This window comes from Anser brachyrhynchus (genome assembly GCF_964034855.1).
Source record: "Anser brachyrhynchus genome assembly, chromosome: 2".
NCBI lineage: Eukaryota > Metazoa > Chordata > Aves > Anseriformes > Anatidae > Anser > Anser brachyrhynchus.
The window spans coordinates 104,451,051-104,476,523 of NC_137695.1; positions in this window are offsets into that span (position 1 = coordinate 104,451,051).

A 25,473-nucleotide genomic window follows, 5' to 3' on the forward strand; every position below is an offset into this window, starting at 1 on the left:
GGAAGGTGACAAACAGCAGCTCCACTTAGAAGGGAGTTGAGAGAGAAAAAAAAATAATAATCGCCCCAAGCAGAGACAAAATAGAGATCAAGAAAACCTCACAATGAACATCATACTTCCACATACTTCTCATCATACTTCAACACTTGGGATGCTGATAACCTGGTGCAATCCTGCCTCCTGTTCTTGAAGGATAGTAAAACTGTCAGCTGAAGGATGCAAAAAGGTGAGCTGGAAGGATGAATTCTCAAACTGTGGAAGATTTTTTGTTAAACTGTAAGACAACAAGATTGCCATGAAAACTCCTTAATTTCCTCATTTGCCCGCCCTCATTAGCATACATCTAGCACTTGTTTGTAATATACCATTTCTACTAGGTTTCAAATATATAATTTATTATGTGAAGGAACCTGCTTAATATCTAAGCAATCTATGTGTATATGATAAGACAACTTTGAAAACTAAGGTGTCATCAGCTATTCTTTCTGAAGCCTGGAGAAGTGGTGGCCTTTATTAACATTGCATTTTTAACTAAAGAATTTTGCAACTCCGTAAAGCATTGTTCCTTAACACAGAATGAAGAGGTCAGCTTAATTTCACTAGCTGCACCTCAAAGAGAACTATGCACAGGCATAGTGCCTGTGGCATTTTTGTTCACTCACATGAAGAATGCTACCTTACAAATAGTGTACTTTAAATTACATTTTACCTGCTGTGAAGACCTGTGTACTTCTGCAGTGAAATATGTTTTCATTTGGAAGTTGTCAGTTCCTCAAAGGTGAAATTACTAGGCATTGTTCCAAAAGAAATCAATATATAATATTTTGTTAGAAGACATCAGGAAGAAAAAGAAAAAAAAAAAAAAAAAAAAGATTGGCAAGTGTGTCTTTATGAAGATATCAGAGATAGGGCAATTCCAGGTTGTTTTATTTATGTTAATATTCATTGCTACGCTGAATGTAAAAACAAAAAAAATAGAACAAAACAACAAAAAAAACATATTTCTATGAAAGATGAAAGAACATTTGTCTGTGCTGATGTCATAATACTTCAAAGGTAACACATAAAATAATTCTTAATTTCCTCTTTAAAATTCCTCTGCATTCATGTTGGAAAGGTAAAGTGTGAATGTTTTTAATTTCAAGTACCTTCTAATTGGATTTTACTTAAAGACTATTTCTTCAGAGTGAAGTTACAATCCCTCCAGAATAAATGTGCTAAGGAGCCTGGATCTAATGTTACCAATATTAACTTTGATTCTGTCATTTCAATCAAATGATGAGAGAGAGCAGTAATTTTTATTTTTAGAGTAATATTGCTGCATTGATTCCTAAAACCTGGACACAAAGTTTTGAGGTGTCAGAAAGATAGTGGCTTAATTGGCACAGATACATTTATTTCAATATATTTTATGTTTTCCCTATATAATTCAGCATGCTGATATATGAAATATATCATAGAGAAAAGATGTTATTAGACTTAAATGGAGGATAAAATAAATTTGAAGGCCTCTTGCCTCACAATGGAGTCAGTGTTGCTTATCCACAGTTTCTAAAACGTCCAAAAGATACAGCTGTGTGGTAAAAATAAAAATCTAAAGTATGTTTGTTTTAAAAGGATGAAATAAATAAATAAATAAAGCCCTGTAATACACATTATTAAAAAGTAAGACCAGTGGTTTAAGAGTCAGTATCTTTTAAATGTTTCAGTGACAGGAAAAGAAGAAAAATAAAAAGCCACATAACTGGGATTAAAGTACAAAACTAATTTTCAGTCCTGTATTTTGTAGCTAATAGATCTATCATCAATTAAATAAGGGCATATGTTAGGTGAGTTCTACGACCAAATACATTTCTCTGATCTGAATACATCCATCTACATTGCTAAAAGGCCATGAAATAGCTTCTTTGATATTTTATTATCAATGAGCTGTAAAATTTAACAGCCAAGCCAACAGTAATCTCTAACTTCAGGGAAAAGGACAATATGCAAGATTTAAAGCCCAAGTGTCAAGACATTCAAAAGTAGAAAATGGATGCTCAGAAAGAAATTTTGTCAGTAAAAACCATTAGTGAAACATACAAAAATCAAAAGGCTTTCTTTCAACAAAATATTCTTTTGACAGTTTTCAAATTCTAAATGCTCATTTCTTCTTCTGAGAGAGACTATGCTTAATGCAAATGTGTTTTGTGCTCTCTACTTTAACTGAACAAAATAGTCAAGGAGATCATTACAATTCAGATTCATTCACTGCATCACCCATCACTTGCATAGACTAAGTGCTGTGGATGTCAGGATTGTCACAAGCAAATGTTGTTGTTATTCATGGAAAATGAGTATTTAGAAAAGCAATAAAACTAACTTCAAGAAGTAGGATATCATAAATGTGCAATAACTTGTGATATTTGACTAGGTTGTTTTGATGCTTACAGGTAAGAAGAAGATGCAGAAAAGAGAGGCAGGGACCTACCAAGTCATGTTCACTTGAATTTACAAACAACTTTTAGGTCTAAGGTTCTGCTCTTCATTGCTGAAAAGTCCCACTTACTCTCCACTAGCATCAGTTCTCATGTGGATCACAGTGCTGACACTGGGGGGGGGGGGGGGGGGGGGTGAGGGGGGGGGTGGAAACAGAAGCCTTCAAAATGAAATTATGACAGGGTGAATAACATTAGAACTGTGGCCTGAAGGAATTATTTGTTTTAGCTGAAAACTGTTGAAGCCAAACCAAGCTAAAATAAAATTAAAAAAATGTTGCTGTGGAATGCAATGCTTTCTGAGTCCAGCCTATGAACATTCATTGATTTCGGAGTACATTTGGAAAATACCCATTAGTTTTTGCCTTACTGGAACTATCTTCTCTGATTTTTAAGAGGCAAATAACAGCCTTATGAAAACAATAAATCACTAATAGTTTAGAAGTCCAATAACAATAGCATTTACTCTATCAATAATTATCCACAGGTATATTCCATAAGTTTCATAGGCAATTTTTTAAAGTGAAATATAAATACATAAAATAATACAGATATTTAACTATTCACAATCCATTCCAATTATTTTTGTATGGCTACAGATAGGTAGACTGACGGGAAGTTTTAATCAAGCATTAATGAAAAATACTTAATGAAAATAAATGTTCAGTTCATATCTGTAGATATTCAGTTATTCATAGGTACGATCGAAAAAGTTGTACATTTGATCACTTGTAAAGACATAAAATTGAATAAAATCTTAAAATACATATTTAAGTATTACTTAAATGTAACTACTCCGAACTTATTTTAGATAGGGGCCGAGAGGAACTTCATGAAGTTCAACAAGGGCAAGTGCAGGGTCCTCACCTCAGGAGGAATAACCCCAAGTACCAGTACAGGCTGGGGGCTGACCTGCTGGAGAGCAGTTTTGCAGAGAGACCTGGGTGTCCTGGTGGACAGCAGGTTAACCATGAGTTAGAAATGTGTCCTTGTGGCCAAGAAGGCCAAGGGTATTCTGGGGTGCATTCGGAAGAGTGTTGCCAGCAGGTCAAGGGTCAAGATCCTCCACTTCTACTCAGCCCTGGTAAGGCCACACTTGGATTATTGTGTCCAGTTCTGGGCTCCCCAGTACAAGAGGGACATGGAGCTACTAGAGCAAGTCCAGAGGAGGACTGCTAAGATGATCAGAGGACTGGAGCACTGTCGTATGAGGACAGGCTGAGAGCTGGGCCTGTTTAGTTTGGAAAAGAGAAGACCAAGGGGTGACCTCATCAATGAGTCTAAATATCTGAAGGGAGGGTGTCAAGAGGATGGAACCAGGCTCTTTTCAGTTGTGCCCAGTGACAGGATGAGAGACAACGGGCACAAACTGAGGCACAGGAAGTTCTGGCTGCATATGAGGGGGCACTTTACTGTGAGGGTGACAGATCATTAAAACAGGCTGCCCAGAGAGGATGTGAAGTCTTTTGATGAGCCTGTCTTACTCCATTTCTTGGCTGTTAGTAGATTATTGGTGGTCTTTTTGAAAGGGCTTGAAAGATACTTACTGATCTTTATAATGACAGTTGAGTAAACTAATATGTATACGATATTCTTAAATTCCAGTCTCATTGTGAGTAAATGGAGAAACAGATTCATGTAGTAATAATAATAAAAAAATCAGGCTCACAAAGAGTTTGATATAAACCAGTGAAGAAACAAGAAATAGAAAGAAAGAAATGGAGAAGGAAAAGAAAGAAGCAAACAAGTAAAAAAATGAAGCATTTTCTTGATGTTTGACATTTATGCTATTTGTGGAAATCCAGATTAACTCTCTTGTATTAATTAAACCTCTGAGCCATGTAAACAAAAGGAAAGATAGTAGTTCAAATATTTACAGGAATATGGCATATAAAATATATCAAATATTTCTGACATATCTACATTATGCACTCTGTAAGAAGCTGCCTCTAGCCTTGTTCAGTAAAACAATAAAAGATGTGCTTAATCTTACCGAAGGAAACTCACATGCATAAAATTAATAATTCACATACTCTGCACAAAAAGATTTCTCCAGCTTGCATAAAGAAAAGTGGTGTTATTATGAAGAAGTCACTTGGACCACCTCGTGGTATCAGGTTTCAAAACACATACTTAAAAATTGAAATAAAAAAATACAACTAACACTGGCTGTAAAGCAAATCCTAAAGAGACTAAATCCTGGCATTTGGGAATGATTTAGTATTTTATCTTATTTTGAGTTACAAATCCTCTTTCTTAATTTCTAAAATAATGTAATCAATAAATTGTGATTAACAAAGGATCTGTCCCTCAGATCTTTTCAGATTTCACATGACAAAATTAGTCTGGATATGATCTATACTTCAGGTAAAAAAAAAAAAAAAAAAAAAAACTCTAAGAAAACAACAGGTACCACAGATGTTTGTGATTCAGTAGGTAACACTTCTTTTTGGCAGTACTGGTGAAATTCCAGAGCGTGGTGTTAAAAGAAAATGCTCTGTTGAACGGACTTTATTCTTTTCTCATGAGCTGTGTATAATTGAGGTCTTGACCACTCACAGTTATTAGAGGTTTCATAGCTGTGCTTTGGAAAAGTTGATGTGCTGGTCATATTTAATTTTCTCTGTTTAATTTCTGTACTTCATCTGGAAACAGCAGCCTTTCTTCTTAGTCTGTCAGCAAGTTTTCTGTGTGCTGTCTGAAGAGCTTCTGTGGGTGCAATTTCCTAGGTGTGAAGGTACCAAGCTCCTAGGGATGCCTTGGAGGTCCACATCCAGCTGGCAGGACACAGTCTTCCTTCAGTACAGTTGGGAGCAATGAAAATAAGTCCCAGGCCTGCTGCTAGAGATATCTAAACTACATCCATTTGTTCTGGAAGAAGTTGAAGCACTGAGGATTTTAAGGAGCCCTTAACTCAGAAAGAATCAGGAAGGATGTCATGGTTTTATGTATTAAAATATTTGTCTTTCTTCATCCTATATTGCCGTCTGTTGTCACTTCAGACAGAGATGTATGGGTTCTCAGGGTTCTCACTCTTACTCTGTTAGGGATAAGTTTTGCTTTGTCCCACTGATATTTCAATGCATTTAACAACAGATATTTCTTTCCAAGTGGATTCATTTAGATTATGCTTATTTTAGTCATTCACATAATTTTGCAATGGGAGATATGAGAGATGCATATTGTCTCTGAGAATAATAATTTTCTTGATTGTTGTCACAAAGTATAATTAACAGTTCTGATTTTGCTTTTGTAATCTTGATTTATTTTTTTTTAATGTATTTTTTGTCACTTATGAAAAAAATCAATGGGTTATGTTTTTGATATAAAATAGATAAATTCTATAGGTGAACTACAAATTTTATACACATTTAAACACACTTTTTCCATTCAATTTTTACCGCTGATTCATTTAGCAATGATTCCCCAAACTTGCTTTTTATTTTTAATTTTGCTTTAAAATGAAGGAAAAAAAAATAAAAAGAGACAATGTCTGAGTGGCACATCTTATTCTACTACTTCATATAGTGATGCAGAGGCCAAAGGGGACTAAGAGTTTGTAGAACCTCAAAAAATAATGTAATTCATTTCACTCAGCAACAAATCAACAGATTATTACTGGAAATAAAGAGTAGGCTTTCAGGTGTTAAAATATTTTCAGTTCCAAATTTACCAGTGAGAACTAGCATTATTCAGACTATGGATTTCTGTTTTCTCACTCTATGGAACATCAGGCTATGAACTTTAATTTCAATGGGTATTTGAGTAGTTTCAGGGGATGTTTCTTTTTATTTATTGAATTTTAATAAAGTAAGTCTCTGGATATTTCATTCTTTGCAGTTAAGAATTAGGCTTGCTAGCTATTGAAAAGATATGCAAGTCACTACAAATTTAACTGTTCTAAAAACGATATATTCTATCTGCCAAACACACACACCCAAAAAGAAAATCAACAACTTTATAAAGTGAAAAAGACCAGCAGTATAACGTGTCTGTCTCAGCAATGCAGATAATGCAGCTGTTAGAACCAAAAATAATCTAAAATTACCTTCACACATCAGAACTCTTGCACATCCCAAACAAATTCGGTCTACTCTAAATCACAATCTATTCCTCTAAGTTACTTTTCATACTGAAATATCTACTGCAAAAAGTATACTAGTTTCATTTTGGATGAAACTAAGATTATATGAGATTTTACAAATTTTACAGAAAGAATCTTTACACAAGATTTTGTCTCTATTTTGCAGGAAGTTTCAAGTTTCACTGTGTGATTTCCTTATTTTGGCTCAAATTCTCATCAAATTCTCATACAAAGATTTTTGAGGCTGTGACTGAAGCTTTGACTCAACCTCAAGCTAATATAAGGTTGTGTCATCTGTATTAAATGGATTGTTATCTAGTTTGAAATGTGTTTTCTTCTTCTTGTGAATGTTAGAGGGTTTTAATTTACAGCTCATTTATGAGCTAACAAAGCTCCTGTTCACAGAAATTTATACACATGTGCCATGTTAAGAGTTTAAAATTAATCCATTTTTTAATAAGTATGATTTTTAGTAATATTCTCAATATAACGAATCTTTATAGTAACGTTATATGATGTTTGATACATCATTCCTTATTTGAACAAAAGTCTGCTGTGAAGAGCAGCAAATAAAGACTGTAGAATTTTACTGATGAACAGCTGAAAGCTACACTCCTTATATAGGCATTGCTGATGGTTGCTTTTCTGAAAAAGTTGCAAATAATTCCTCTGATACACAATTCTAATCCATATCTCTTTCAATTTGTCTCTCCATCCAGGATGAGGTAGAAATATTCCCATTAGTCTTTAGGATAGATCTAGTTTTACTTCTGCCATGAATTATGCTTTTGTTTTTAACTAATTTCTGATGGCATAAAGATCCTTTACAATGGTCTCCCAACCATATCTTTTAGTTCTACAGAACCACCTACACTCTGAGCAAAGTTTCACTACACCATACCTTCTGTGCTTTTCTCACTATGCTATTTTTGACTACATTTTAACATTTCACAGGGATGTGAGGCTACAAACACACAGTGCAGTCATCACCCTTGCAAACTTTCTGATTTGTATTTTTTACTAAGCCCAACGTGAATGAAAATGCAATAGATATGTCTGTTTCCACAATAAATAAATAAATAAATAAATAAATAAATAAATGGGGGTTTTTAAGGAAACGTTGGATGTGATACTTAGGGACATGGTTTTGTGGGTAATGTTGGTGGTAGGGGGATGGTTGGAGTAGATGGAGGTCTTTTTCAACCTTAATGATTCTATGATTCTATAAAATAAATAAAACCTTAAGTATTCGTAAATATTTCACCTGTTTTCAGACAAAATTAAATGTACCTCAACATGTTGTGCCTACAATATGCAATAACATTCAGGTGCAAAATGCCTCTGGTACATAACAAGGAAACTAAGAAGCAAGATACATGATTTAATTAGTTGAAGTTTTATCCAATTCATGTGGGAGCTATGCAGTAGTAACTTCTACACTACTGGTCCCTTTAATGAGATACCTTGTTAAAAGCCTTTTGAAAAGCCAGGTAGACTTTGTTGTCACCCACAGATATTTGCTGAGGGCTCGCTGAGAGCTCTCTAATGTTTCCCATTTTTTCCAGAGAGGCTTTTCTCCACTTACTCACATAGTTCACCTCTCATTACAAAGCAGGAGTAGCAAGTGGTTTTGACTATCTGAGATAACCACTTTCAGGAGGTAATTACAAACTTGTCTGTTTCCTGTGATTTCCATATCTTCCAGCTCTGTCTCTGCTGGGGTCTCCATTCCAAATTACTAGTGGGTGTGACTGCAAAGGTACCCTTCATAGCCAAAGATGCTGAGATCAGCTCTTCTCTGTGTTTCCCTCTTATTTGTAAAATGCCATCCCTCTCATATTCTCAGTGACTGGAAAGATAACATGCTTCACTGTTTTTTATTTATTTATTTTTCTTATTTTAGCATTCTTTTGATTTTGCTTCTGCAAAAATTGTTGCAACAAAAGAACACTTCTGAACTCCTTAGTTCCGTTTCTTTTCCCTAGCATTTTTGTATTTGAAATTGGACTAGATTCACTTTGTTGCCTTTGTATGCAAGTAGGAAGAAACTGGAGAACTTTTGGTTTTCCAAAAGTTGCCCACACTGGGTTGTATATGTATTGCACTTTCGGTAAGATTTCCTATTCCACTAATGGATTTTGAAGTCTACCCCTCAGACATAAAAATAAAATATAAAAGAAAATCGTGTTATACTTCAGTTTTATACCATCAGCAGTCAGGAAAGGAATCACCCCCCAGAAAAAAAAAAGCAACTTAGAAATACAGATCAGAAACAGGTTCAGGTTCCTATCCTGATACTGAACCTTAATGGGATTGTGCAGTCTTTACAGTTAGAACATACTTTAACAGGGCTCATCATTTTGAACTCTTCCCAGTGATTCCCTGGAGTTCATTTATACAGATTTCACCTGGCAAAAGCTTTCCAACTTAGAAGTACTTACACACAATTCCTACAATAAAATAATTAAAATATTGAACAAAAAAAAATGGAAGTTTGAGCTCAGTGGACCATATTTAGTACACAGAACATGTATATATGAACCAGAGTATGAAACGTATGTCTTATATTTCAAGATTTTAATATTCTCTAAAAAATACAACTTATTCTGGACAATTATTGTAAGGTAAGGTTGCAGTTTAAAGAGATATACAACAAAATCAAAAGAAGTGTATATAATGTTTGAAAGAAATGAGAAATATATTTTTTAATATGTAAAACTTGCTTTGTCCATTTACAATTCTTTGTTTTATATGGTTCATTTTATTCCTTTGGTTTACAGAAATTTGAATGATAGGAAGATTCAATTAAATACTTAAAATGAATTATCAAGCAACTGTTGACTGTTTAAAAACATTCACACAAAACTAAAATAACTAAAAGAACTAGATTCAGAAAAAAAGACTCGGATCATCATTTCTTTTATTGCTCCCCACCTCAGCAAAAACATAAACAACAATCTCACTTACTAAATACAATAATATTTTATTTTTATATAAAAAGAAATAGCATGAAAGTGTCACCAGTAGCAGTAATTTTTACTCTATCTACATTATTGAAAAACGCATTTTCTAAAAATCTTGCAGAATTTCCAGTTATGTACATAGTGAAGAAAGAAAAAAAAAATCCAGTTAGTGACACCCTAAGGTTGACTCTAGGAAAAAAATTTTAAAGACAGATGCACAAAAAAAAAAAAAAGACAGATGTACAAACTGTTATGCAATACTGATCTGAGGCAGACCACTAAGTAGTAACATAAATTTGATGTAATATTTTATTACAAATATGGTAGAATTATCTGTTTTATTTGAATAGAAAAGGAAATTAAGTACAGATTCATAAAAATCCATACCTCTTACTTGAAAAATACAAAAAGATAATGAAAGCAAAAATATGTCTTTTTATTATTATTAGAAAGTTTTTAAACTGCGTACATACTCTGAGTCTGAAATGTTTGACAGCAACAGCATGCTGGCAAAATCACTTCAACATTCTGAGGGCAGAATTAAAACCATATTTTCTTCCAATGCAGGTAAAGATCAGTGGAAGGTGTTCTTATACATAAATCAAAAGATGGAACAATGCAATACTTACCACTGGCCTTCTCCACTGCTTCCTTTCATCCTCTCTCTCTTGCTTCCCTTGGTATGCCATTTGCAGCTGATAAACTTTTGATGCAGAAAAAACACAGCAAGAGAAAACAAAATAACAACTGCCACTGGGACAGTGTCTAGATCAGAAAATCTGAATAGGATGTGCAGCCTACCTGTGCAGCCATCTTCTCACACACATCATTTTAAGAAAAGCTGAGGAACTAGTATAAATATTCAACATATAAGAATAGTCATCATTATACATTCCTAAATCTCAAGTAACTCGTCAATTACATTTTATTTGTTATAGTCTTTGCTAGACTTAATTAGATCATTTAGCTTTATGCCTATTTCTATAAAGGCAAAGGCAACAGAAATAAAAATTGAGAGTAAGATCCTGGAATTTCTTTACTCAGTGGGAATTTTGCCACTGACTTAGTCAGGATTTCACCCCTGCTGCTTAACACTCTTTAACAGTGGATATACAGATGGTCAGTACAGACAAGACTGCACTGACATTGTAATACATATATGTATAGTTTCTTGACTGCTACCTTACAAGTTGTATGGACTGGAAGGAGTTGTATTCTGTTGTATTCAAGTTGTATTCTCCCGGAAAGAGTTCAGCGGAGGGCCGCAAAGATGATACGGGGCCTGGAGCATCTTCCCTATGAGGAAAGGCTGAGAGACCTGGGTCTGTTCAGCCTGGAGAAAAGAAGACTGAGAGGGGATCTCATCAATGTGTATAAATACCTGAGGTGTGGGAGACAGAGGGATTTGGCCAACCTCTTTTCACTAGTTTGTGGGGACAGGACAAGGGGTAATGGCCACAAGATGGAGCACAGGAAGTTCCGCACCAATATGCGACAGAACTTCTTCACGATAAGGGTGACGGAGCACTGGAACAGGCTGCCCAGGGAGGAGGTTGTGGAGTCTCCTTCTCTGGAGATATTCAAGGCCCGTCTGGACGCCTACCTGGGCAGCCTACTCTAAGGAACCTGCTTTGGCAGGGGGGTTGGACCCGATGATCTTTCGAGGTCCCTTCCAACCCCTACAATTCTGCGATTCTGTGATTCTGTGACTGTGAAATCTAAGGTGATACTAGGAAGTACCCAGGAGATAATCTGTTTTCCGTAAGGACATTGTCTCCTACTAGCAAGGGAAAAAAAGAAAAATAAATAAATAAATAAATAATACATATTGAGGTGTTTGATTAAATAAATCTGGAAAACACTTTTGAAAAACAGAAATCTGACACTGCTCCAGTTCACAGTGAGCAGCATATGAATTAGCAAACAGCACCAATAGAGAAACAAATTTTTAGTCACAATTATTTTTTGGAAGAAAAGCAAAACCAAAGCAGAGCCATATGGACTTACTTAATGAAAAATTATGGTGTATAATATGCTTCTCTGATTTTCTGTGGCTTATGTGACCTTTATTTTTTCTTAATCTAATGAATAATATATATGTATATCACTCTCACCATCTGCATTAAGGACCACCCCAGCAGAAGTGCTCCAAAACTTCATGCGGGTTGTACCTCGTAGATAGCAGAGGTTTAGTGATCATCGGATATTCCAATAAATACAAAGAATTGAATGGTATGTGAGGAATTTTTTTGCAAAAGAAAAAATATTGCATTAAAAAAAAAATCACCTGCATAAAGCAGGTGAAATATGGGTTGGCAGTATGCATTTCTCACAGTTGTTCCCAAGCCACAATTTGAAAGAAACTCATTTAAAATGTGATTGGGAATGCTTATATTATTCAAGAATAACACAGTAGTCATGGACAGTATTAATGACTGCAATGAAGACACATCTTCAGCAATTCTCATTTTGTGCTTTTCCCTAAGCAGATGTAGGACCATCTATAAGTGTCTTCTCGCTGGTTTTGACCTACTTTGGCTGTAAAATCTCTGGAGACAGTGACAGATTTTAAGAACAAGCAGTAATGCCTTCATATACCATTTACAACTGATCAGCAAGGTGTCCACGGCTATTTGGTCAATTTAACAGACAAAATTGCATCCATCGGTATGAGTGACCCCTTTCAATTACTTTATCTGGGCACTTGAATTCTGTTAACATAGCTCTGAATGAGAAGCAAATGTTTCAATGCTTTGCCCTTCAGTCTCATATTATGCAAATATAGGTGGCACTCTCAAATGGAGCTTATGGATCAGAGGAAAAGGGGATTCTGTTAAGAGGTTGTGGAGCTTGGTGAATGTAGAATCAGTTGCCTGCTCTGATTTCCTTCATGACTTTAGGCAAGTTTTTCAGGTGAAGAAGCACTAAAAGGATTTAAGACTTCAGTTACTAATATCTCTGTCAGTTTGGATATGTCAGTAAACTGGCAGCATTCTATGTCTTTATCTCACAGGAGCAGTAGTGTACAGTTAACCAGAGTATAAGCGAATAACATGTTTACATACACTAATGGGATACACAAAAACAAGCAACAAATACTAAGACATTTACTCCTTTGTCTAACTTTGCATACCTTGTTTCCTTTGTAAAGTACCTGCATATATTTTGCTCACACAACATCCTAAGACAGAAATTCTGAGCCAGTCACACCAGCCAGAAGAACACAATACCTATTTCAGCCACTTTCCCCAATGACAAAATGTAACTTTTTGAAAGCTTACTAGAAATATCATTTTAAAGTTTTCTACCCAAAACTCTCATTACAAGATTTTGTTTAGTCATCTCTCAGCTACCGGAATTGTGATGAAACTTGAGTGTTAAAGTAAGGCTATGCAGGAAGAAGAGTATCTTGGTCTCCTCAGCTACGCCAACATTACTGAGCAGTTTTATTTTGAAAACTGACCAGTTTTTTTTTTTTTTTCCAGAAAGGCAACAAAGCAAGGTTTTACTAAAAATTTGATATAAGGTTGAAAAATCTATTTGTCGTTCAATAACACATTCAGTGGGAAAAAATAAAAAAATATAATAGTGTTCCCAAAATGCACCAAACATGTAATTAATATAAAGATCTATACAAAACCAAATGATATAGTTGTATAGTTCAATCACTCAACAGAATATCCAATTTCCCACCAAAACAACATACCTGTAAATTCATATCACGCTGTCTTCTTTCTACTGTTTATGCTCTTGAAGTGAAAAATAGCTAGTGGATTTTCTTCATATTCATAGAGCAAACAAATTAAACTACCACTGTTCAGTCACTTTCATTTTTATTGATCCCTTCTCTCTTTCTCTCTTTTTTTTTTTTTTTATGCAACCAACTGTTTAGCATACTATTATAATGGAATTGTACGACATTACATAGCATCTTTTTATTACTACTTTTTACTTTTAAAGCTCTGGATCACACAAGCTACAAGGAAAAAAAAAGAAAAAAAAAAGACGAATTAAAATCACATTAAAATGTACTGCTTTTTTTGGATGTTGAACAGTCAGCAGCAATTCTTAATTTTCAGCTACATTTTATTTGCAAAACGCCAGAGTCAAATTCATCCCCAGTGCAAACACTTTAGATGGAAGAATGAATTTGCCTTATTGATTCTAAAAAAAAGACTTAGTCTCTTGTAGAAATGCAAGACATATTTCTCATTGTCTACAGTATGCATTCTCACAGACAAGCACAAAGAATAGAAAAAGTATGACCTTCTCAGTCTGACCATTTAAAAAAAAAAAAGTATTTAAAATGAATCATGATGAAGGACTGCAAAGTGTTTAGTGGAGCTTATGGAGTCAAGAAAAAACACTAAACAAAAATCAGTGGCACCATTTGTTAAACAGCCATTATGTATTACAAACACAGAAGCCTGATTGCTCATTCAGCTCTTGTTCATCAAGGAGGCTTTGCTCCTGGCTTATTTGCGGTGTCATTTCCATCCAAATTAAGGAATTAGAAGTTTACTTTTTTCTAGCCCTATGCTGCCATACCTGTGTTCTAACGTCCTCTTTGTCTAATTCTCCTATCAGTCTTAGTCACCATAGGATAAGACACACTGGAGATGGCAGAGAGAAACCTACTGCTAACAGAAAGAAAACTGCATTTTCTTTGGATAACAAAACTGTTTTAAATAGAAGTGTCACAAGAGACTTTAAACTGTTTTATTTTTATTTTTATTTTATTTTATTTTATTTTATTTTATTTTATTTTATTTTATTTTATTTTATTTTATTTTATTTTATTTTATTTTATTTTATTTTATTTTATTTTATTTTATTTATTTTATTTTATTCTATTTTATTTTATTTATTTTATTTTATTTTATTCATTTCATTTTAATTTCATTTCTTTCTCTTTCTGGTCAGCCTGTATGGAAGTATTTTACGGACTATTATTAAAGCTATTACTAAGCAAAGTTGTCAAGATTTAACATCTTTTGTTGAAAACCCTGTGTAATGAAATGCTGAATTGTACCATAAGTTTAGGTTGTTCATACCTAGAGATAATTAAATTACTGAAGAAGGTATGTAAATCTCTGTTAAATTCTAATAGCCTTCAGAGATCTGTCTTCTAGAGATTAAAACAGGTTACATGACTGTGGTGGTTTTACTCAGGTGGACAGCCAAACCCCACCACAACCACTCTCTCACTCCCTTCCTCAAAGGGAAAGGGGGAGAAAATGTGATGGAATGGGCTCAAGGGTTGAGATAAGGACAGGGAGATCACCCACCAATTATCATCATGGGAAAAACAGACTTAGCACAAAGAGATTAATATAGTTTATTACCTATCAGTAGCAGACTAGAACATGGGAAACTCCACACAAACACCTCTTTCTCCCCCCTCCCCCTTTCTACCTCTTCCTCCCACAAGTGGCACAGGGGAATGGGGAATGGGGGCTGTGGTCAGTCCCTAACCCTTCATCTCTGCCACTCCTTCACGGTCACCCTCTTCCCCTGCTCCACGTGGGGTCCCTCCCACGGGATGCCGTCCTTCCCAAACTGATCCTGTGGGGGCTGCCCACAGGCAGCAGCTCTTCAAGAAGTGCTCCCACATGGCTCCGTACCACGGGGTCCATCCCCCAGGAGCAAACTGCTCCAGCACAGGTCCCCCACGGGCAGCAGCTCCCCCCAGACCCCCTGCTCCTGCGTGGGCTCCTCTCCACGGGCTGCAGCTCTGGCCCGGGCCTGCTCCTGCAGGGGCTCTCCATGGACCGCAGCCTCTTCCAGGCCACATCCACCTGCTCCACTGGGGGCTCCTCCACGGGCTGCAGCGTGGAGATCTGCTCCGTGTGGGACCCATGGGCTGCAGGGGGACAGCCTGCTCCACCAGGGGCCTCTCCACAGGCCGCAGGGGAACTGCTGCTGTGTGCCTGGAGCACCTCCTGCCCTCCTGCTGCACTGACCTTGGTGTCTGCAGGGCTGGTTCTCACTCCTCTCTCTTCCAGCTACTGTTGTGCAGCAGGTTTTTAAGCACAAAACACATCACTTATTAGCTCAGCTCTTGCCAGCGGCAGGTCTCTTTTGGAGCCAGCTGAAACTCGCCCAGCTTCTGGATTCTTCTCACAGAGGCCACCCTGGCAGCCCCTGCTACCAAAACCTTGCCACATAAACTCAATATAACGACATCAATAAAATACTTCTGCTAGGGAAAAAGCATTAGTTAGATTTCACAAGCCAACCATATATGGTTAACATTTATGTGCTGAGCTCTCTAGCTTAAGAAACTTTTAATTCCAGCTTGAACACACAAACTTAAGAAATAATTGCAGTAATAGTAGCAATTTCTGGTGCTTTATTAATATCAGATTAAATGTGTTGGGAATAAATAACTGTCACTCAGGGCACTCTCTACATATCTTTGCTCATTGAATCATTTTGGTTTATACTGGAATACCCATGATGGTCTTCACAGTAAGGAAAACTCTGAAAAGTTGGAGAATCCAGCTGAAGTTTTGTATGATTTTAAGGACATCACTAGAAAAGTCACTCACCTTGTACGGCCCTCTGTTATTGCTTACTTTTTTTTTTTTTTTTTTTTTTCATATTGGCAGTGATGAAGTAGCAAAGAAAAGTCCAAGGGTGATCAAAAGGGGCTTCAGGGCTTTGAGGTGATGGGATAAAGGATCAGGTGCACAGGTAATATTTTCCTTGATTTTTCCAGTAGCAGGGAACAATACTGAAAGGAACAGGAAGACCCATCAGATCTAAATGTGGCTTCAAGGCTGGTGCCACTGGCAGAATTTTGGGTTTCTCAGTCATGGGAAGGTCTACACTACACCAGGCCTGCTGGCACCTGCTGGAATGCACCTTTCTCGGAAGGGAAAAAGGATTTTTGTGCAGGAGGTAGCAAGGCTGATCAATAGGGCTTTAAACTAGATTTGAAGGGGGAAAGGAATAATACTAGGCCTGCTGGTAATAAGCTAGATATAGGACAGCAGGCCAAAATCAGGGGAACTGCATGTTAGTGAAATCCTTCAGTCTGCTTCACAAAGTTCTGGGTACAATGAAGCACATTTGAAATGTTTCTACACCAATGCACACAGCATGAGGAACAAGCAAGAGGAGCTAGAAGCCTTGGCTCAGTCCCAGAGCTACGACATCATTGGCATAAATGAAACTTGGTGGGGAGATTACTGTGATTGCTGTGTTATGATGGACAGTTATAGGCTCTTCAGAAGGGATAGGCAGGGCAGGTGAGTCAGAGGGGTGGTGCTGTACATAATGGAGGGGATGGACTATACAGAGCTTGCAGTTAGTTAAGGGACAAGCAAATAAAGCAGAAGTCATTGTGGGAGTCTAATACAGACAACCCAGGCAAGATAACAACACCAAAACAGAGGTCTTGTGGGTGAAGTAGCTATTGGTGGTCATCTTGGCCATAGTGACCATAAAGTAGTCGAGTTTTTTTGCTGAGAGGAAGAAAAGTGCCAGCAAAACTTCAACCCTGGATATGAGGAGAGCAGACTTCAGGCTGCTCAGGGAACTAGTTAATAAGGTCCTCTGAGAAACTGCTTTTGAAGACCTTAGGTTCCCTCAGTGCTGGTCAATTTTTAAGTACCACCTCCTAAGAGCACAAGAACTGGCAATTGCAAAATGTTGGAAGACGAGCAGGCAGGGCAGAAGGTTGGCTTGGCCAAGCAGGAATCTTCTAGAGCTTAGGTGAAAAAACAAAGTGTATGGCCTCTGAAAAAGAAGTCAGGCAACATGAGAGGAAACATGAGAGGACTACAGGCATGCTGTTTGCCTTTATAGGGAGAAAATTTGTGTGTCCAAAGCTCAATGAGAACTGAAGCTGGCCAGTACTGTAAGGGGAGAATAAAAGTTGTTGGGTTTTTGTTTGTTTGCTTTTTTAAAATATGTTAACAGCAAAGGGAGGACCAGAGAAAACATTGGTCCATTACTTGATAAGGATGGTCACCTCACAAACAGGGACATAGACAAAACAGAGACATTTAATGCCTTCTTTGCCTCTGTCTTCAACACCAATGATGATGGGATCTGGGACCTCAGGTGCCCTAAATTGGAGGACCATTACTGCAGGAACAATAAAGTCCTAGTCAACCTCAACCCTGTGCAGGACTTGCTGCTCCACCTGGATGCATATAAGTCTATGGAAACTGATGGAATTCACTCCAGGGTACTCAGAGAGCTGGCTTATGTCATTGCAATATACTTCTCTTAATTATTATTCAATAGTGTTGGGAATCCGGAGAGGTCCCAGTTGACTGGAATCTGGCAAACAGTGCTCCAATTTTCAAGAAGGGCAAGAAAGAATACCCTGGTAATTACAGGCCTGTCAGTGTCACTTCAATGCTTGGTAAAATTATTGGGAGTTACTGAAAAACACCAAAGGACAATGTGGTCATTGGTCATAGCGAAAACATGTTGACGAGGGGAAGGTCCTGCTTAACAAACTTGATTTTCTTTTATGACACGGTCACCCCTCTAGTTGACCAAGGGAAGCCAGTTGATGTAATTTTTGGGGGGGATTTCAGTAAATCTTTCAATACAGTTTCTTATAGCATCCTTCTGGGCAAAATGTCGAGCATGCAGCTAGATAAAAACATAACATGATAGGTGAACAATCAGGTGAGGGATCAGGCTCAGATGATTATAGTAAATGGGGTTACATCAGGCTGGAAGACAGTCACTAGCAGGGCTTCATTTTAGGGCCAGTTCTCTTGGATGTTTTCATAAATGATTTGGATGTAGGACTAGAAGGTGTTTTGAGTAAGACTGCAGATGACACTAAATTGGGAAGAGCTGTTAACTTCATCAAGGGTAATGAGGCCTTGCAGAGAGATCTTGAAAAATTAGAAATCTGGGAAATCACTAACAATATGAAGTTTAACAAGATCAAGTGCCAAATTCTGCACCTGGGGCAACCCTGGCTGTAGAGACCGGGGGACGAGATACTGAAGAGGAGCCCCACAGAAAGGGCGTTTTGGTCAATGAGAAGTTGAATATGAGTCAACAGTTTGCCCTGGTGGCCAGGAGGGCCAACCATATCCCAGGGTACATTGGGCACAGCATTGCTAGCCAGTCAAGGGAAGTGACAGTCTCACTCTACTCTGCAGGTGGCCTCACCTTGAGTACTGTGTACAGTTTTCGGCACCACATATAAGAAGGATGTAAAAGTATTAGACTGTCCAAAGGAGGGCAATAAAGATGATGAAAGGTCTAGAGAGGAAGACATACAATGAGCAGCTTGGGTCTCTTGGATTGTTCGGCCTAGAGAAGGGTAGACTTGAGGGGGGATGTCACTGCATCCTACAGTTTTCTCATGAGGGGGAGTGAAGGGACAGGTGCTGATCTTTTCTCTCTGTTGATCAGCAGTTGGATGTGAGGGAATGGCATGAAGCTATGACAGGGGAGGTTCAGGTTGGATATCAGGAAAGGTTCTTCACTGAGAGGGTGACTGAGTACTGGAAAAGGTTCCCCAGAGAAGTGGTCATGGCACTGAGCCTGCTGGAGTTCAAGAAGCATTCGGACAATGCTCTCAGTCATAGGGTCTGATTTCTGGGTGGTGCTGTGTGGAGCCAGGAGTTTAACTCAATGATCCTTTTCGGTTCCTTCCAGCACAGGATATTCTAAGGTTATATGATTCTATGTGTTGTGGTTTAACCCGGCTGGCAGCTAAACACCACACAGCCGTTCGCTCACCCTCCCCCCTCCCTCTCTGGGATGGGGGAGAGAAAAGAGAAAACTGAAGCCTGTGGGTTGAGATAGAGACAGTTTAAGTTTATTAGGACAGAAAATAATAATAATAATAATAATAATAATAACAACAACAATAATAATAATAATAATATGTACAAAACAAGTGATGCACAATACAATTGCTCACCACCCACTGACCGATGCCCAGCCTATCCCTGAGCAGCCAGCCCCCCCCACCCCAGCCAGCCACCCCTATATATTGTTTAGCATGACGTCAGATGGTATGGAATACCCCTTTGGCCAGTTTGGGTCAGCTGTCCTGGGTCTGTCCCCTCCCAGCTCCTGCTGCACCCCTAGCCTGCCCACTGGCAGGACAGAGCGAGAAGCTGAAAAGTCCTTGGCTTAGTGTAAGAACTGCTCTGCAACAATTAAAACATCAGCATGTTATCAGCACTCTTCTCATCCTAATCCAAAACATAGCACCCTACCAGCTACTAGGAGGAAAATTAACTCTATCCTAGCTAAAAACAGGACACTATGATAAATCACCTTATTGGAGACATAGACAGGAGACCTACCTCAAGGTACAATCAGTCAGAAGTCTCTTTTTGGCTTCATTAGATTTGGGCAACTCCCAAATTTGAGTTGAATTTTTGTCAAGTCATCTGAGAGTAAATTATTTAATAGTTTGGCTATTCCACTAGGTTAAATTAATTTCTTCATTCCATTACGTTCATTAATTTAATACAAAATAATCACCTTTGACACTTAGAACAATGTCACTGCCATGAAATTTTGTTGCGTATTTTAAAAGTTCAGCAGAAGGACTATGATTTCTTCATCAAAAGATATATTTTGGAGGTAATTATATGCAAATGTATTCCTTTCAAATTCCACTGGAGTTTTCCAGAGAAAATTCAGCATTAAAACTCAAGAGTTTGTGACCTCTAAATCCAGGCTATAATCCATTGTAATCTACCAGACTGTGCTCCACTCATATGTGATCAGTGACAAACAGTATCACCAAAACTCCTGCTTGATATCTGGTTCCCATCATTGCCATACCATTTTTTAAGCATTTAAAATAATCTTACCAATGGTAAGGTTACCAATGTTAAGGTTATTTGCCAATGGTATACCCACTTGGCTTCTCAGTGGTACTAGTTTGTATATAACTGTCCTTAGGGACAGAAGATCTGATAAGAGCTGGCAACTCTTTAAGGATATTTTTCTTAGTGCACAAGAGCTCTCTATTTCCATATGTAATAAATCAAGCAGGGAAGGTAGAAAGCCAGCATGGTTGAATAAGGATCTGCTGGTCAAACTTAGGCAAAAGAAAGAAATGCACAGATGGTGGAAACAGGGCTGTGTGGCCTAGGAAGTGTACAGAAGCACTGTCCAGATGTGCAGGGATGTGATCAGGAAAGCCAAGGCACTGGCAAAGCTAAACTTGGTGAGGGATGCAAAGAATAACAAGAAGGGGTTCTACAGGTATATTGGCCACAAACAAAGACTAGGGAGAGCATACCACCTGTGAAAAATGAAGATGGAGAGCTGGTAACAACAGACGTGGAGAAGGCAACAGTACTTAAAAACTTCTTTTCCTTAGTCTTCACTGGTGGCCAGGCTTCCACAACTCTTGAGTCCCTAAACCTGTAGGCGGAGGCTGGGGGAGCAGAGTCCCTCCCACTGTAAGCGAAGAACAACTTCGGGACCTCCTGATGCAACTTAACAACTACAAGCCTATGGGACCTGATGACAGGCACCCCAGGGTCCTGAGGGAGTTGGCTGATGAAGTCGCCAAGCCACTCTCCATCATATTTGAAAAATCATGGCAGTCAGGTGAAGTCCCCAGTGACTCAAAATAGGGAAACATCACTCCCATTTTTAAAAAGGGTAGAAAGAAAGACCTGGGGAACTACAGACTGGTGAGTCTCACCTCTGTGCCTGGGAAGATCATGGAACAGATCCTCCTGGAGGAAAAGTTAAGATATGTGCAGGACAAGGAGGTGAGCCAGGAGAGCCAGCATGGCTTCGTGCAAGGACAAATTGTGCCTTACCAATGTGGTGGCCTTGTATGATGGAGTGACTGCATCAGTCGACAGCGGAAGACTGACTGATGCCATCTACTTTGTTGTACATCTAAAAGTTGTAGATGATCTCTGAAGGTGTTCAAGGCGAGGTTGGATTGAGCTTTGGCCAGCCTGATCTAGTGGGTGGCATCCTTGCCTATGGCAGGGGGCTTGGAACTAGATGATTTTTAAGATCCCTTCCAACCCAAGCCATTCTATGATTCTGTGATTTTATCATTGTATGATTCTATAAGCTCTTATATATGAGGTATCTGATAAGACTTATCTTTCATAAAATTGTCTGAACTGTTTTGAACTGTTTATAGTTTCAGCCCTTAAATTATTCTGTGGCAGAATTCCACAGCTCAGTGGTATAATGTATGAAAATGTTATTTCTGTTGTTTTTCATCCTGCCACACAATAATTTAAATCATTATCCAGAAAATTCTGCAATATAAGAAAAAAAATCTTAAGGGTAAGCACTTCTCTCACTTCCTCATTCCCCTTCTCTTTGCCCCATTTTCTTTTAGAATAAATATCTTCTATTGCACTGGCGTGCAAAGTCTGAAATTAATATTTATCATTGCAACAAGATGTTCATATATCCTTTCTCTTGCTTTTATATTTCATTCCATGTGAAATTCTTTTGTGAAGTGTTTTCTTTTTGAAACTCAGTAATATTCTTTGTCTCTCTAGAATCTACTCAATCATGGGTTATTTGATCACCTGTAATTTTATTTTGTATTTTTTACAAGATTAAATGCCTTCCACAAGCTTTACTAAGTGCAAAGGTTTTTAGTTCATGTGAATTTCTTCACAGATCTCATAAGATGACTGTTTTCACAGATAATGTAAATTTTCACCCTAGAAAGCAGTGTAACCTGTTTAACAACTTAGTTGTTAACAATTATGTGCTGTTGCAGAGATTTCAGACAAATTGCAAAATTTCCTGGTAAGGGTACAGGCAGTCTTATCAGGTATATGGAACTTGGCTACTTTGGCTGTATTTGAAATGAATGAAGGGTTGTCAAGTAAAAGCAGACTGACATTACGGAAAAGGAGGGTCTTTTCCCCTAATATTTTACCTATGGAGTGTAGCAGCTTAGTGAGACTAAAAACTTGAAGATCTCTTTCTCCCAGTCTTACAGCCATGTCCTCAACATTTTCTCTCTAATGTCATCCTATCAAGAAAGACTTAATGTTTTATGGTTTAATTTAATTACTTAAGCCTTAAAGTTTACATAATCCTTTGTAAATGACAAAAAGTACACCCCACCATCCTGGGAATCCTCAACTGGCCAGTGCTTATGTGAGCAAACCAAAGTTGGTATAAATATTTAATCTCTTGTGGTGGTTTTACCCTACTGGGCAGCTAAACTCCACCACAACTGCTCTTTCATTCCCTCTCCTCAGAAGAAAGTATGCTGGAAAGAAAAAAAAAAAAAGGGGGGGGGGAGTATCATGGGTCTAGATAAGGATAATTTAATTAAAAGGAAGAGGAAAAAAAATAATAATAATAACAACAAAAAAAAAAACAAGCAAAGGCTTGTGCAGAAGCACAGAGAGAGAAGAATATATATCCTCTACTTGCCATCAACAAGTGGTGTTCTGCCACATGCTGGGAAGTGGGGCCTCAATATGCGTAGCTATTGTTTGGGAGGACAGACATCTTCATAACGAGTTTGAATCTTCAGATGATTCATAACTTCTTGACTGAAAGGATGGAGTGCATTCAGATTCCATCCCAAAGTGATGTTGGCTGATCAAAACTAACTAACTAGAACAGGTTGTCTAACAGGTAGGATTTCATTTTCCCTTTCTGTCTGCTGGACCACAGTGCCACTTTAAAACATGCAGTAATGCACTAAAAAATAAAAAATAGACATCTGATAATTAATTGTCTTCAGTGTCTTATTGCAAATATTGACATCAGTATCCCACAGTGAACTGAAAAAAAAAAAAACAAAAAAACACACAACTTTCAGAAGGACATTGTAAAAATTAAATTCCGTGTCACCTGTTACTGACATATATAAGGGAAATCAAATGTCAATGCTTTTTCATGGATTTAATGATAGAATTTTCAGAGCATCTCTTGGACTTAAAAAATTCAAAACGTAAAAAAAAAAAATGAAACACTTTAATTTTCAAGGGTTTTGGGGCACATGGTGTTGAGAATTTGTACTGAATATCTGAAAGCATTAATTTAGCCAAAGACTTAAATGCTGAAAGATATCACTGAGATGATACAGTCTGATATCTTCAAAAATATGGTCTACTTTTCATAAGACTAACTACCCCCATTAATATTTATCCCTTTGTGTGATGAGATCAAAAGATCTCACACGAGGAACTTGGAAGCTCATGTCATGTAGGGACAGCTATTTCTGAGTGAGGTGCTTGGGCTACAAGCAGCAGTAACTGCTTTGAAGAATATATCCTAAAGACAAAATTTTGTCTATGAGCTTTACAAGGTGAGTATTCACTGCTGTTGGGCTCCTTGCTTACTGTCCTTGAAGCCATCCAGGCTTTTGCAGAGTGTCTGTACCTCAGTTAGGTTTATCAATATCTAGCTTCCACTTGCTGACAAAAACTTTTCTTAGTTGGAATCTTCACAGCCCATATATATATGAAGACATTTTACTTATCTTTAAAGCTGAATTACCTTAACCTCTTCTTTCAGTTTTATTGCATTATTTTTGAGGAAGACAAAAAAAATGTAGCTGTGAAAAAAAAAAAAAAAAAGTTATCCTTAGCGCTCTTACTTGAAAGGACACAAAAACATAAACATATACAGTTTAAAATTAGGAATTTGGGGTCTTCTTCAATGGGATTACAGCATTGGTGGATAAGGGAAGACCAATTTACATCATCTACCTGTATTTGTGCAAAGCATTTAAAACTGTCCCACATGACATCCTTGTCTCCAAATGTAGAGACATGAATTTGGCAGATGGACCACTTGGCGGATAAGCAAAAAGCTGGATGTTTGCATTCAAAGTGTTGTGGTCAATTGCTTGATGTCCAGGTAAAGAACAGTGATGTGTGGTATTCCTCAGGGTTCAGTATTGGGACTGGTGCTGTTTAATATCTTAGTTGGTGACATGGGCAGTGGGATTGAGTGCACCCTCAGCAAGTTTGATGATGACTGCAAGCTGTGTGGTACAGTTGACATGCTGGAGGAAAGGGATGACATCCAGAGGGACCTTGACAAGTTCAAGATGTGGGCCTGTGAGAATCTCATGAAGTTCAGCAAAGCCAACTGCAAGGTCCTGCACCTGGCTTGGGACAATGCCAGACATGAATACAGACTGGGCAATGAGTGGATAGAGAACATCCCTGAAGAGACTCGTGGATAAACAGCTTGACTTCAACCAACAATGTGCACTTGCAGCTCAGGAAAGCAATAGTACCCTGGGCTTCATGAAAAGAAGAGTTAAAAAAGAAGATAATAGTATTTTTGACAGGCAAACAGATCAAATTATGAGAAAATCTCTGTAGAGTAGAAGATATATCCAGGAATATATCCAGACTTGTCCTGTCTATATCTACTTTACAATATTTTCTGTCAGCAGTACATTAAAATAAATGTTTCCATTCACAGAATCAAGGATGGAAATGAGGAACCAACTTTTCTTTCTGTTCCATTCCAGTTACAGAGAGCTACTGCTATATAGCCAGTCACTGAAGAATGTAATCTTTGTAATTGTCTTTTATTTTTTCATCATTGATCTCATCAGCATAACAACATTAGTAGCAAAAATTCAAGTACTTAAGCCATTTCGCAAAAACAATACCTCTTCTAAAATCTGAAAAGGCCTTTAAAAATTAAAGTGTATGTAAGACAGTCATTAAATAAGAAGCTACAGGAAAGCTTTTAGATATTAAAATGTGACCTATTACTGCTGGGAAAATCATTGCAATGGGACAGTGCTTATGTAAATGTTTTCAAGCAGCTAGGTATGAGAATAATGAGCTGGATGTATACAGTCTAACACAGAACCAAAGGAGATCTGTATAAGACAATAGTGGCATTGTGAGGAAATGCAAGCCAGGAATTGTCCAAAAGTAGCATTTCAACTTTATACATTGTTCCAATAGTGACTGAAGTTTGAGTGTGTACCTAGTTTATGGACAAAATAACCTACTAATTAAAT